Consider the following 12,535-nt stretch of genomic DNA (forward strand, 5'->3'; position numbering starts at 1 on the left):
ATTACTAAGACCTGCTCTACACTGTTAGGATCTAGAACAATATGAAGTTTCTTTTGGTCTTTCCAGCCTAAAACTGACAGACCTTCTTTAGCCACATATAACTTAAACACTGCTTTTCTGTGTTTAAATTTAAAAACAAGCAGTCTAAAGCCAATTATGTCTATGCTGTCACCAGTGTAACTTTCAGGAGAAATGTCTGGAGGTTCTAAACACTTCCCTATACTGTTCACAAAATACTTTTGCCACATGTTCACCAAAATAATAGTATATGGAGAACCAGAGTATGCTGCAAGTTGTAACATATCTCCACCAAAAGACACCCAACACAAAGGTTTGTTTGAAGTTTGTCCCGAAATGTTCAATACTACAGTTTTATGTCCCTTTTGCTTATAATTCGCTTCTTCATCACTATCTTCTGATAATTCTTCCTCCACTTCTTTAATACATGCTACTTTGCTATTGGCTTTCTTCATTTGTTTTCTCCTGAAAGCTCTTGCAAAATGACCTACTGTACCACATTCTAAACATTTAGCATTTTTAGCTGGACAACCATCAAATTTTGCAGAGGGAAATCCACTTCCACACCAGAAACATTCATTTTTTGTTCAATCTGACCAGTTTGTTTTTTTATTTTTTTGTTGAAGCGTGATATTTTTCCTTTCTAGAATCATTATCTCGTTTTTCCATGGATCCTTTGTTTTGCTTCCGATCAGCCACCTTGGCAACTACTTCTTCTATCTTCTTATCTTGTGCCAGTGTAATTTTCGCACATCTTTCAGATAACTCCGCTTTCTTTACAAAAGCAATGATATCTTTAAGACTGGATTCACCTTCAATCCACAACCTTTCTTATCCCCTTCGCTGCCAGGCCTTTTCCCCCTCCTGTGCCGAGACTTTTTTTGGCTATTTGGGGCAGTTCGCGCTTAGGCCCTCATAACTTTTTGTTCACATAAGCTACCCACGCCAAATTTGCGTTCTTTTTTTCCATCATCCTAGGGATTCTAGAGGTACCCAGACTTTGTGGGTTCCCCAGAAGGAGGCCAAGAAATTAGCCAAAATACAGTGAAAAGTTCGTTTTTTAAAAAAAAATGGGAAAAAGGGGCTGCAGAAGAAGGCTTGTGGTTTTTCCCCGAAAATGGCATCAACAAAGGGTTTGCGGTGCTAAAATCACCAGCTTACCAGCTTTTAGGAACAGGCAGACTTGAATCAGAAAACCCAATTTTTCAACACAATTTTGCCATTTTACTAGGACATACCCCATTTTTACGATTTTTTGTGCTTTCAGCCTCCTTCCAGTCAGTGACAGAAATGGGCATGAAACCAATGCTGGATCCCAGAAACCGAAACATGTCTGAAAAGTAGACAACATTCTGAATTCAGCAAGGGGTAATTTGAGTAGATCCTACAAGGGTTTCATACAGAAAATAACAACTGAAAAAAAAATATTGAAATTGAGGTGAAAAAATCTGAAATTTCTCTCTACGTTTTACCCTGTAACTTTTTCCTGCAATGTCAGATTTTTTAAAGCAATATACCGTTACGTCTGCTGGACTCTTCTGGTTGCGGGGATATATAGGGCTTGTAGGTTCATCAAGAGCTCTAGGTACCCAGAGCCAATAAATGACCTGCACCCTGCAGTGGGTTTTCATTCTATACCGGGTATACAGCAATTCATTTGCTGAAATATAAAGAGTAAAAAATAGCTATCAAGAAAACCTTTGTATTTCCAAAATGGGCACAAGATAAGGTGTTGAGAAGCAGTGGTTATTTGCACATCTCTGAATTCCGGGGTGCCCATACTAGCATGTGAATTACAGGGCATTTCTCAAATAGACGTCTTTTTTACACACTCTCTTATATTTGGAAGGAAAAAATGTAGCAATAACACTTGTTTTGCTATTCTATGTTCCTCCAAGTCTCCCGATAAAAATGATACCTCACTTGTGTGGGTAGGCCTAGCGCCCACGACAGGAAATGCCCCAAAACACAACGTGTACACATCCCATTTTTTGACAGAAAACAGAGGTGTTTTTTGCAAAGTGCCTACCTGTAGATTTTGGCCTCTAGCTCAGCCGGCACCTAGGGAAACCTACCAAACCTGTGCATTTGTGAAAACGAGAGACCTAGGGGAATCCAAGATGGGGTGACTTGTGGGGCTCTGACCAGGTTCTGTTACCCAGAATCCTTTGCAAACCTCAAAATTTGGCTAAAAGAACACATTTTCCTCACATTTCGGTGACAGAAAGTTCTGGAATCTAAGAGGAGCCACACATTTCCTTCCACCCAGCGTTCCCCCAAGTTTCCCGATAAAAATGTTACCACACTTGTGTGGGTAGGCCTAGCGCCCACGAAAGGAAATGGCCCAAAACACAACGTGGACACTTCCCATTTTTTTTACAGAAAACAGAGGTGTTTTTTGCAAAGTGCCTACCTGTACCTGTAGATTTTGGCCCCTAGCTCAGCCGGCACCTAGGGAAACCTACCAAACCAGCACATTTTTGAAAACTAGAGACCTAGGGGAATCCAAGACGGGGTGACTTGTGGGGCTCTGACCAGGTTCTGTTACCCAGAATCCTTTGCAAACCTCAAAATTTGGCTAAAAAAACACATTTTCCTCACATTTCGGTGACAGAAAGTTCTGGAATCTGAGAGGAGCCACAAATGTCCTTCCACCCAGCGTTCCCCCAAGTCTCCCGATAAAAATGGTACCTCACTTGTGTGGGTACGCCTAGTGCTCACGAAAGGAAATGGCCCAAAACACAACGTGGACACATCCCTTTTTTTTTTTACAGAAAACAGAGGTGTTTTTTGCAAAGTGCCTACCTGTAGATTTTGGCCCCTAGCTCAGCCGGCACCTAGGGAAACCTACCAAACCTGTGCATTTTTTAAAACTAGAGACCTAGGGGAATCCAAGATGGGGTGACTTGTGGGGCTCTGACCAGGTTCTGTTACCCAGAATCCTTTGCAAACCTCAAAATTTGGCTAAAAAAACACATTTTCCTCACATTTCGGTGACAGAAAGTTCTGGAATCTGAGAGGAGCCACAAATTTCCTTCCACCCAGCGTTCCCACAAGTCTCCCGATAAAAATGGTACCTCACTTGTGTGGGTAGGCCTAGCGCCCACGAAAGGAAATGGCCCAAAACACAACGTGGACACATCCCATTTTTTGACAGAAAACAGAGGTGTTTTTTGCAAAGTGCCTACCTGTAGATATTGTCCTCTAGCTCAGCCGGCACCTAGGGAAACCTACCAAACCTGTGCATTGTTGAAAACTAGAGACCTAGGGGAATCCAGGATGGGGTGACTTGTGGGGCTCTGACCAGGTTCTGTTACCCAGAATCATTTGCAAACCTCAAAATTTGGCTAAAAAAACACATTTTCCTCACATTTCGGTGACAGAAAGTTCTGGAATGTAAGAGGAGCCACACATTTCCTTCCACCCAGCGTTCCCCCAAGTCTCCCGATAAAAATGGTATCTCACTTGTGTGGGTAGGCCTAGCGCCCGCGACAGGAAATGCCCCAAAACACAACGTGGACACATCCCATTTTTTGACAGAAAACAGAGGTGTTTTTTGCAAAGTACCTACCTGTAGATATTGTCCTCTAGCTCAGCCGGCACCTAGGGAAACCTACCAAACCTGTGCATTTTTTAAAACTAGAGACCTAGGGGAATCCAAGATGGGGTGACTTGTGGGGCTCTGACCAGGTTCTGTTACCCAGAATCCTTTGCAAACCTCAAAATTTTGCTAAAAAAACACATTTTCCTCACATTTCGGTGACAGAAAGTTCTGGAATCTGAGAGGAGCCACAAATTTCCTTCCACCCAGCGTTCCCACAAGTCTCCCGATAAAAATGGTACCTCACTTGTGTGGGTAGGCCTAGCGCCCACGAAAGGAAATGGCCCAAAACACAACGTGGACACATCCCATTTTTTGACAGAAAACAGAGGTGTTTTTTGCAAAGTGCCTACCTGTAGATATTGTCCTCTAGCTCAGACGGCACCTAGGGAAACCTACCAAACCTGTGCATTGTTGAAAACTAGAGACCTAGGGGAATCCAGGATGGGGTGACTTGTGGGGCTCTGACCAGGTTCTGTTACCCAGAATCATTTGCAAACCTCAAAATTTGGCTAAAAAAACACATTTTCCTCACATTTCGGTGACAGAAAGTTCTGGAATCTAAGAGGAGCCACACATTTCCTTCCACCCAGCGTTCCCCCAAGTCTCCCGATAAAAATGGTATCTCACTTGTGTGGGTAGGCCTAGCGCCCACAAAAGGAAATGGCCCAAAACACAACATGGACACGTCACATTTTTTCACAGAAAACAGTGCCTACCTGTGGATTTTGGCCTCTAGCTCAGCCGGCACCTGGGGAAACCTAGCAAACCAGCACATTTCTGAAAACTAGACATCTAGGGGAATCCAAGATGGGGTGACTTGTGGGGCTCTGATCAGGTTCTGTTCCCCAGAATCCTTTGCAAACCTCAAAATTTGGCTAAAACAACACATTTTCCTCACATTTCGGTGACAGAAAGTTCTGGAATCTGAGAGGAGCCACAAATGTCCTTCCACCCAGCGTTCCCCCAAGTCTCCCGATAAAAATGGTACCTCACTTGTGTGGGTAGGCCTAGCGCCCACGAAAGGAAATGGCCCAAAACACAATGTGGACACATCCCATTTTTTTTTTTTACAGAAAACAGAGGTGTTTTTTGCAAAGTGCCTACCTTTAGATTTTGGCCCCTAGCTCAGCCGGCACCTAGGGAAACCTACCAAACCTGTGCATTTTTTAAAACTAGAGACCTAGGGGAATCCAAGATGGGGTGACTTGTGGGGCTCTGACCAGGTTCTGTTACCCAGAATCCTTCGCAAACCTCAAAATTTGGCTAAAAAAACACATTTTCCTCACATTTTGGTGACAGAAAGTTCTGGAATCTGAGAGGAGCCACAAATTTCCTTCCACCCAGCGTTCCCCCAAGTCTCCCGATAAAAATGGTACCTCACTTGTGTGGGTAGGCCTAGCGCCCACGAAAGGAAATGGCCCAAAACACAACGTGGACACATCCCATTTTTTTTTACAGAAAACAGAGGTGTTTTTTGCAAAGTGCCTATCTGTAGATTTTGGCCCCTAGCTCAGCCGGCACCTAGGGAAACCTACCAAACCTGTGCATTTGCAAAAACTAGAGACATAGGGGAATCCAAGATGGGGTGACTTGTGGGGCTCTGACCAGGTTCTGTTACCCAGAATCCTTTGCAAATCTCAAAATTTGGCTAAAAAAACACCTTTTCCTCACATTTCGGTGACAGAAAGTTCTGGAATCTGAGAGGAGCCACAAATTTCCTTCCACCCAGCGTTCCCCCAAGTCTCCCGATAAAAATTATACCTCACTTGTGTGGGTAGGCCTAGCGCCCGCGACAGGAAATGCCCCAAAACACAACGTGGACACATCCCATTTTTTGACAGAAAACAGAGGTGTTTTTTGCAAAGTGCCTACCTGTAGATATTGTCCTCTAGCTCAGCCGGCACCTAGGGAAACCTACCAAACCTGTGCATTTTTGAAAACTAGAGACCTAGGGGAATCCATGATGGGGTGACTTGTGTGGCTCTGACCAGGTTCTGTTACCCAGAATCATTTGCAAACCTCAAAATTTGGCTAAAAAAACACATTTTCCTCACATTTCGGTGACAGAAAGTTCTGGAATCTAAGAGGAGCCACACATTTCCTTCCACCCAGCGTTCCCCCAAGTCTCCCGATAAAAATGGTATCTCACTTGTGTGGGTAGGCCTAGCGCCCACAAAAGGAAATGGCCCAAAACACAACATGGACACATCAAATTTTTTCACAGAAAACAGTGCCTACCTGTGGATTTTGGCCTCTAGCTCAGCCGGCACCTGGGGAAACCTAGCAAACCAGCACATTTCTGAAAACTAGACATCTAGGGGAATCCAAGATGGGGTGACTTGTGGGGCTCTGATCAAGTTCTGATCCCCAGAATCCTTTGCAAACCTCAAAATTTGGCTAAAACAACACATTTTCCTCACATTTCGGTGACAGAAAGTTCTGGAATCTGAGAGGAGCCACAAATGTCCTTCCACCCAGCGTTCCCCCAAGTCTCCCGATAAAAATGGTACCTCACTTGTGTGGGTAGGCCTAGCGCCCACGAAAGGAAATGGCCCAAAACACAACGTGGACACATCCCATTTTTTTTTTTCTCCAGAAAACAGAGGTGTTTTTTGCAAAGTGCCTACCTTTAGATTTTGGCCCCTAGCTCAGCCGGCACCTAGGGAAACCTACCAAACCTGTGCATTTTTTAAAACTAGAGACCTAGGGGAATCCAAGATGGGGTGACTTGTGGGGCTCTGACCAGGTTCTGTTACCCAGAATCCTTCGCAAACCTCAAAATTTGGCTAAAAAAACACATTTTACTCACATTTTGGTGACAGAAAGTTCTGGAATCTGAGAGGAGCCACAAATTTCCTTCCACCCAGCGTTCCCCAAGTCTCCCGATAAAAATGGTACCTCACTTGTGTGGGTAGGCCTAGCGCCCACGAAAGGAAATGGCCCAAAACACAACGTGGACACATCCCATTTTTTTTTACAGAAAACAGAGGTGTTTTTTGCAAAGTGCCTATCTGTAGATTTTGGCCCCTAGCTCAGCCGGCACCTAGGGAAACCTACCAAACCTGTGCATTTGCAAAAACTAGAGACCTAGGGGAATCCAAGATGGGGTGACTTGTGGGGCTCTGACCAGGTTCTGTTACCCAGAATCCTTTGCAAATCTCAAAATTTGGCTAAAAAAACACCTTTTCCTCACATTTCGGTGACAGAAAGTTCTGGAATCTGAGAGGAGCCACAAATTTCCTTCCACCCAGCGTTCCCCCAAGTCTCCCGATAAAAATTATACCTCACTTGTGTGGGTAGGCCTAGCGCCCGCGACAGGAAATGCCCCAAAACACAACGTGGACACATCCCATTTTTTGACAGAAAACAGAGGTGTTTTTTGCAAAGTGCCTACCTGTAGATATTGTCCTCTAGCTCAGCCGGCACCTAGGGAAACCTACCAAACCTGTGCATTTTTGAAAACTAGAGACCTAGGGGAATCCATGATGGGGTGACTTGTGTGGCTCTGACCAGGTTCTGTTACCCAGAATCATTTGCAAACCTCAAAATTTGGCTAAAAAAACACATTTTCCTCACATTTCGGTGACAGAAAGTTCTGGAATCTAAGAGGAGCCACACATTTCCTTCCACCCAGCGTTCCCCCAAGTCTCCCGATAAAAATGGTATCTCACTTGTGTGGGTAGGCCTAGCGCCCACAAAAGGAAATGGCCCAAAACACAACATGGACACATCAAATTTTTTCACAGAAAACAGTGCCTACCTGTGGATTTTGGCCTCTAGCTCAGCCGGCACCTGGGGAAACCTAGCAAACCAGCACATTTCTGAAAACTAGACATCTAGGGGAATCCAAGATGGGGTGACTTGTGGGGCTCTGATCAAGTTCTGATCCCCAGAATCCTTTGCAAACCTCAAAATTTGGCTAAAACAACACATTTTCCTCACATTTCGGTGACAGAAAGTTCTGGAATCTGAGAGGAGCCACAAATGTCCTTCCACCCAGCGTTCCCCCAAGTCTCCCGATAAAAATGGTACCTCACTTGTGTGGGTAGGCCTAGCGCCCACGAAAGGAAATGGCCCAAAACACAACGTGGACACATCCCATTTTTTTTTTTCTCCAGAAAACAGAGGTGTTTTTTGCAAAGTGCCTACCTTTAGATTTTGGCCCCTAGCTCAGCTGGCACCTAGGGAAACCTACCAAACCTGTGCATTTTTTAAAACTAGAGACCTAGGGGAATCCAAGATGGGGTGACTTGTGGGGCTCTGACCAGGTTCTGTTACCCAGAATCCTTCGCAAACCTCAAAATTTGGCTAAAAAAACACATTTTACTCACATTTTGGTGACAGAAAGTTCTGGAATCTGAGAGGAGCCACAAATTTCCTTCCACCCAGCGTTCCCCAAGTCTCCCGATAAAAATGGTACCTCACTTGTGTGGGTAGGCCTAGCGCCCACGAAAGGAAATGGCCCAAAACACAACGTGGACACATCCCATTTTTTTTTACAGAAAACAGAGGTGTTTTTTGCAAAGTGCCTATCTGTAGATTTTGGCCCCTAGCTCAGCCGGCACCTAGGGAAACCTACCAAACCTGTGCATTTGCAAAAACTAGAGACCTAGGGGAATCCAAGATGGGGTGACTTGTGGGGCTCTGACCAGGTTCTGTTACCCAGAATCCTTTGCAAATCTCAAAATTTGGCTAAAAAAACACCTTTTCCTCACATTTCGGTGACAGAAAGTTCTGGAATCTGAGAGGAGCCACAAATTTCCTTCCACCCAGCGTTCCCCCAAGTCTCCCGATAAAAATGATACCTCACTTGTGTGGGTAGGCCTAGCGCCCGCGACAGGAAATGCCTCAAAACACAACGTGGACACATCCCATTTTTGACAGAAAACAGAGGTGTTTTTTGCAAAGTGCCTACCTGTAGATATTGTCCTCTAGCTCAGCCGGCACCTAGGGAAACCTACCAAACCTGTGCATTTTTGAAAACTAGAGACCTAGGGGAATCCAGGATGGGGTGACTTGTGGGGCTCTGACCAGGTTCTGTTACCCAGAATCATTTGCAAACCTCAAAATTTGGCTAAAAAAACACATTTTCCTCACATTTCGGTGACAGAAAGTTCTGGAATCTAAGAGGAGCCACACATTTCCTTCCACCCAGCGTTCCCCCAAGTCTCCCGATAAAAATGGTATCTCACTTGTGTGGGTAGGCCTAGCGCCCACAAAAGGAAATGGCCCAAAACACAACATGGACACATCACATTTTTTCACAGAAAACAGTGCCTACCTGTGGATTTTGGCCTCTAGCTCAGCCGGCACCTGGGGAAACCTAGCAAACCAGCACATTTCTGAAAACTAGACATCTAGGGGAATCCAAGATGGGGTGACTTGTGGGGCTCTGATCAAGTTCTGATCCCCAGAATCCTTTGCAAACCTCAAAATTTGGCTAAAACAACACATTTTCCTCACATTTCGGTGACAGAAAGTTCTGGAATCTGAGAGGAGCCACAAATGTCCTTCCACCCAGCGTTCCCCCAAGTCTCCCGATAAAAATGGTACCTCACTTGTGTGGGTAGGCCTAGCGCCCACGAAAGGAAATGGCCCAAAACACAACGTGGACACATCCCATTTTTTTTTTTCTCCAGAAAACAGAGGTGTTTTTTGCAAAGCGCCTACCTTTAGATTTTGGCCCCTAGCTCAGCCGGCACCTAGGGAAACCTACCAAACCTGTGCATTTTTTAAAACTAGAGACCTAGGGGAATCCAAGATGGGGTGACTTGTGGGGCTCTGACCAGGTTCTGTTACCCAGAATCCTTCGCAAACCTCAAAATTTGGCTAAAAAAACACATTTTACTCACATTTTGGTGACAGAAAGTTCTGGAATCTGAGAGGAGCCACAAATTTCCTTCCACCCAGCGTTCCCCAAGTCTCCCGATAAAAATGGTACCTCACTTGTGTGGGTAGGCCTAGCGCCCACGAAAGGAAATGGCCCAAAACACAACGTGGACACATCCCATTTTTTTTTACAGAAAACAGAGGTGTTTTTTGCAAAGTGCCTATCTGTAGATTTTGGCCCCTAGCTCAGCCGGCACCTAGGGAAACCTACCAAACCTGTGCATTTGCAAAAACTAGAGACCTAGGGGAATCCAAGATGGGGTGACTTGTGGGGCTCTGACCAGGTTCTGTTACCCAGAATCCTTTGCAAATCTCAAAATTTGGCTAAAAAAACATCTTTTCCTCACATTTCGGTGACAGAAAGTTCTGGAATCTGAGAGGAGCCACAAATTTCCTTCCACCCAGCGTTCCCCCAAGTCTCCCGATAAAAATGATACCTCACTTGTGTGGGTAGGCCTAGCGCCCGCGACAGGAAATGCCTCAAAACACAACGTGGACACATCCCATTTTTGACAGAAAACAGAGGTGTTTTTTGCAAAGTGCCTACCTGTAGATATTGTCCTCTAGCTCAGCCGGCACCTAGGGAAACCTACCAAACCTGTGCATTTTTGAAAACTAGAGACCTAGGGGAATCCAGGATGGGGTGACTTGTGGGGCTCTGACCAGGTTCTGTTACCCAGAATCATTTGCAAACCTCAAAATTTGGCTAAAAAAACACATTTTCCTCACATTTCGGTGACAGAAAGTTCTGGAATCTAAGAGGAGCCACACATTTCCTTCCACCCAGCGTTCCCCCAAGTCTCCCGATAAAAATGGTATCTCACTTGTGTGGGTAGGCCTAGCGCCCACAAAAGGAAATGGCCCAAAACACAACATGGACACATCACATTTTTTCACAGAAAACAGTGCCTACCTGTGGATTTTGGCCTCTAGCTCAGCCGGCACCTGGGGAAACCTAGCAAACCAGCACATTTCTGAAAACTAGACATCTAGGGGAATCCAAGATGGGGTGACTTGTGGGGCTCTGATCAGGTTCTGTTCCCCAGAATCCTTTGCAAACCTCAAAATTTGGCTAAAACAACACATTTTCCTCACATTTCGGTGACAGAAAGTTCTGGAATCTGAGAGGAGCCACAAATGTCCTTCCACCCAGCGTTCCCCCAAGTCTCCCGATAAAAATGGTACCTCACTTGTGTGGGTAGGCCTAGCGCCCACGAAAGGAAATGGCCCAAAACACAACGTGGACACATCCCATTTTTTTTTTCTCCAGAAAACAGAGGTGTTTTTTGCAAAGTGCCTACCTTTAGATTTTGGCCCCTAGCTCAGCCGGCACATAGGGAAACCTACCAAACCTGTGCATTTTTTAAAACTAGAGACCTAGGGGAATCCAAGATGGGGTGACTTGTGGGGCTCTGACCAGGTTCTGTTACCCAGAATCCTTCGCAAACCTCAAAACTTGGCTAAAAAAACACATTTTGGTGACAGAAAGTTCTGGAATCTGAGAGGAGCCACAAATTTCCTTCCACCCAGCGTTCCCCCAAGTCTCCCGATAAAAATGGTACCTCACTTGTGTGGGTAGGCCTAGCGCCCACGAAAGGAAATGGCCCAAAACACAACGTGGACACATCCCATTTTTTTTAACAGAAAACAGAGGTGTTTTTTGCAAAGTGCCTATCTGTAGATTTTGGCCCCTAGCTCAGCCGGCACCTAGGGAAACCTACCAAACCTGTGCATTTGTAAAAACTAGAGACCTAGGGGAATCCAAGATGGGGTGACTTGTGGGGCTCTGACCAGGTTCTGTTACCCAGAATCCTTTGCAAATCTCAAAATTTGGCTAAAAAAACACCTTTTCCTCACATTTCGGTGACAGAAAGTTCTGGAATCTGAGAGGAGCCACAAATTTCCTTCCACCAAGCGTTCCCCCAAGTCTCCCGATAAAAATGATACCTCACTTGTGTGGGTAGGCCTAGCGCCCGCGACAGGAAATGCCCCAAAACACAACGTGGACACATCCCATTTTTTGACAGAAAACAGAGGTGTTTTTTGCAAAGTGCCTACCTGTAGATATTGTCCTCTAGCTCAGCCGGCACCTAGGGAAACCTACCAAACCTGTGCATTTTTGAAAACTAGAGACCTAGGGGAATCCAAGATGGGGTGACTTGTGGGGCTCTGACCAGGTTCTGTTACCCAGAATCATTTGCAAACCTCAAAATTTGGCTAAAAAAACACATTTTCCTCACATTTCGGTGACAGAAAGTTCTGGAATCTGAGAGGAGCCACACATTTCCTTCCACCCAGCGTTCCCCCAAGTCTCCCGATAAAAATGGTATCTCACTTGTGTGGGTAGGCCTAGCGACCACAAAAGGAAATGGCCCAAAACACAACATGGACACATCACATTTTTTCACAGAAAACAGTGCCTACCTGTGGATTTTGGCCTCTAGCTCAGCCGGCACCTGGGGAAACCTAGCAAACCAGCACATTTATGAAAACTAGACATCTAGGGGAATCGAAGATGGGGTGACTTTTGGGGCTCTGACCAGGTTCTGTTACCCAGAATCCTTTGCAAACCTCAAAATTTGGCTAAAAAAACACATTTTCCTCACATTTCGGTGACAGAAAGTTCTGGAATCTGAGAGGAGCCCAAATGTCCTTCCACCCAGCGTTCCCCCAAGTCTCCCGATAAAAATTGTACCTCACTTGTGTGGGTAGGCCTAGCGCCCACGAAAGGAAATGGCCCAAAACACAACGTGGACACATCCCATTTTTTTACAGAAAACAGAGGTGTTTTTTGCAAAGTGCCTACCTGTAGATATTGTCCTCTATCTCAGCCGGCACCTAGGGAAACCTACCAAACCTGTGCATTTTTTAAAACTAGAGACCTAGGGGAATCCAAGATGGGGTGACTTGTGGGGCTCTGACCAGGTTCTGTTACCCAGAATCCTTTGCAAACCTCAAAATTTGGCTAAAAAAACAAATTTTCCTCACATTTCGGTGACAGAAAGTTCTGGAATCTGAGAGGAG

This window comes from Pleurodeles waltl, chromosome 9, assembly GCF_031143425.1.
Source record: "Pleurodeles waltl isolate 20211129_DDA chromosome 9, aPleWal1.hap1.20221129, whole genome shotgun sequence".
NCBI classification, from domain to species: domain Eukaryota; kingdom Metazoa; phylum Chordata; class Amphibia; order Caudata; family Salamandridae; genus Pleurodeles; species Pleurodeles waltl.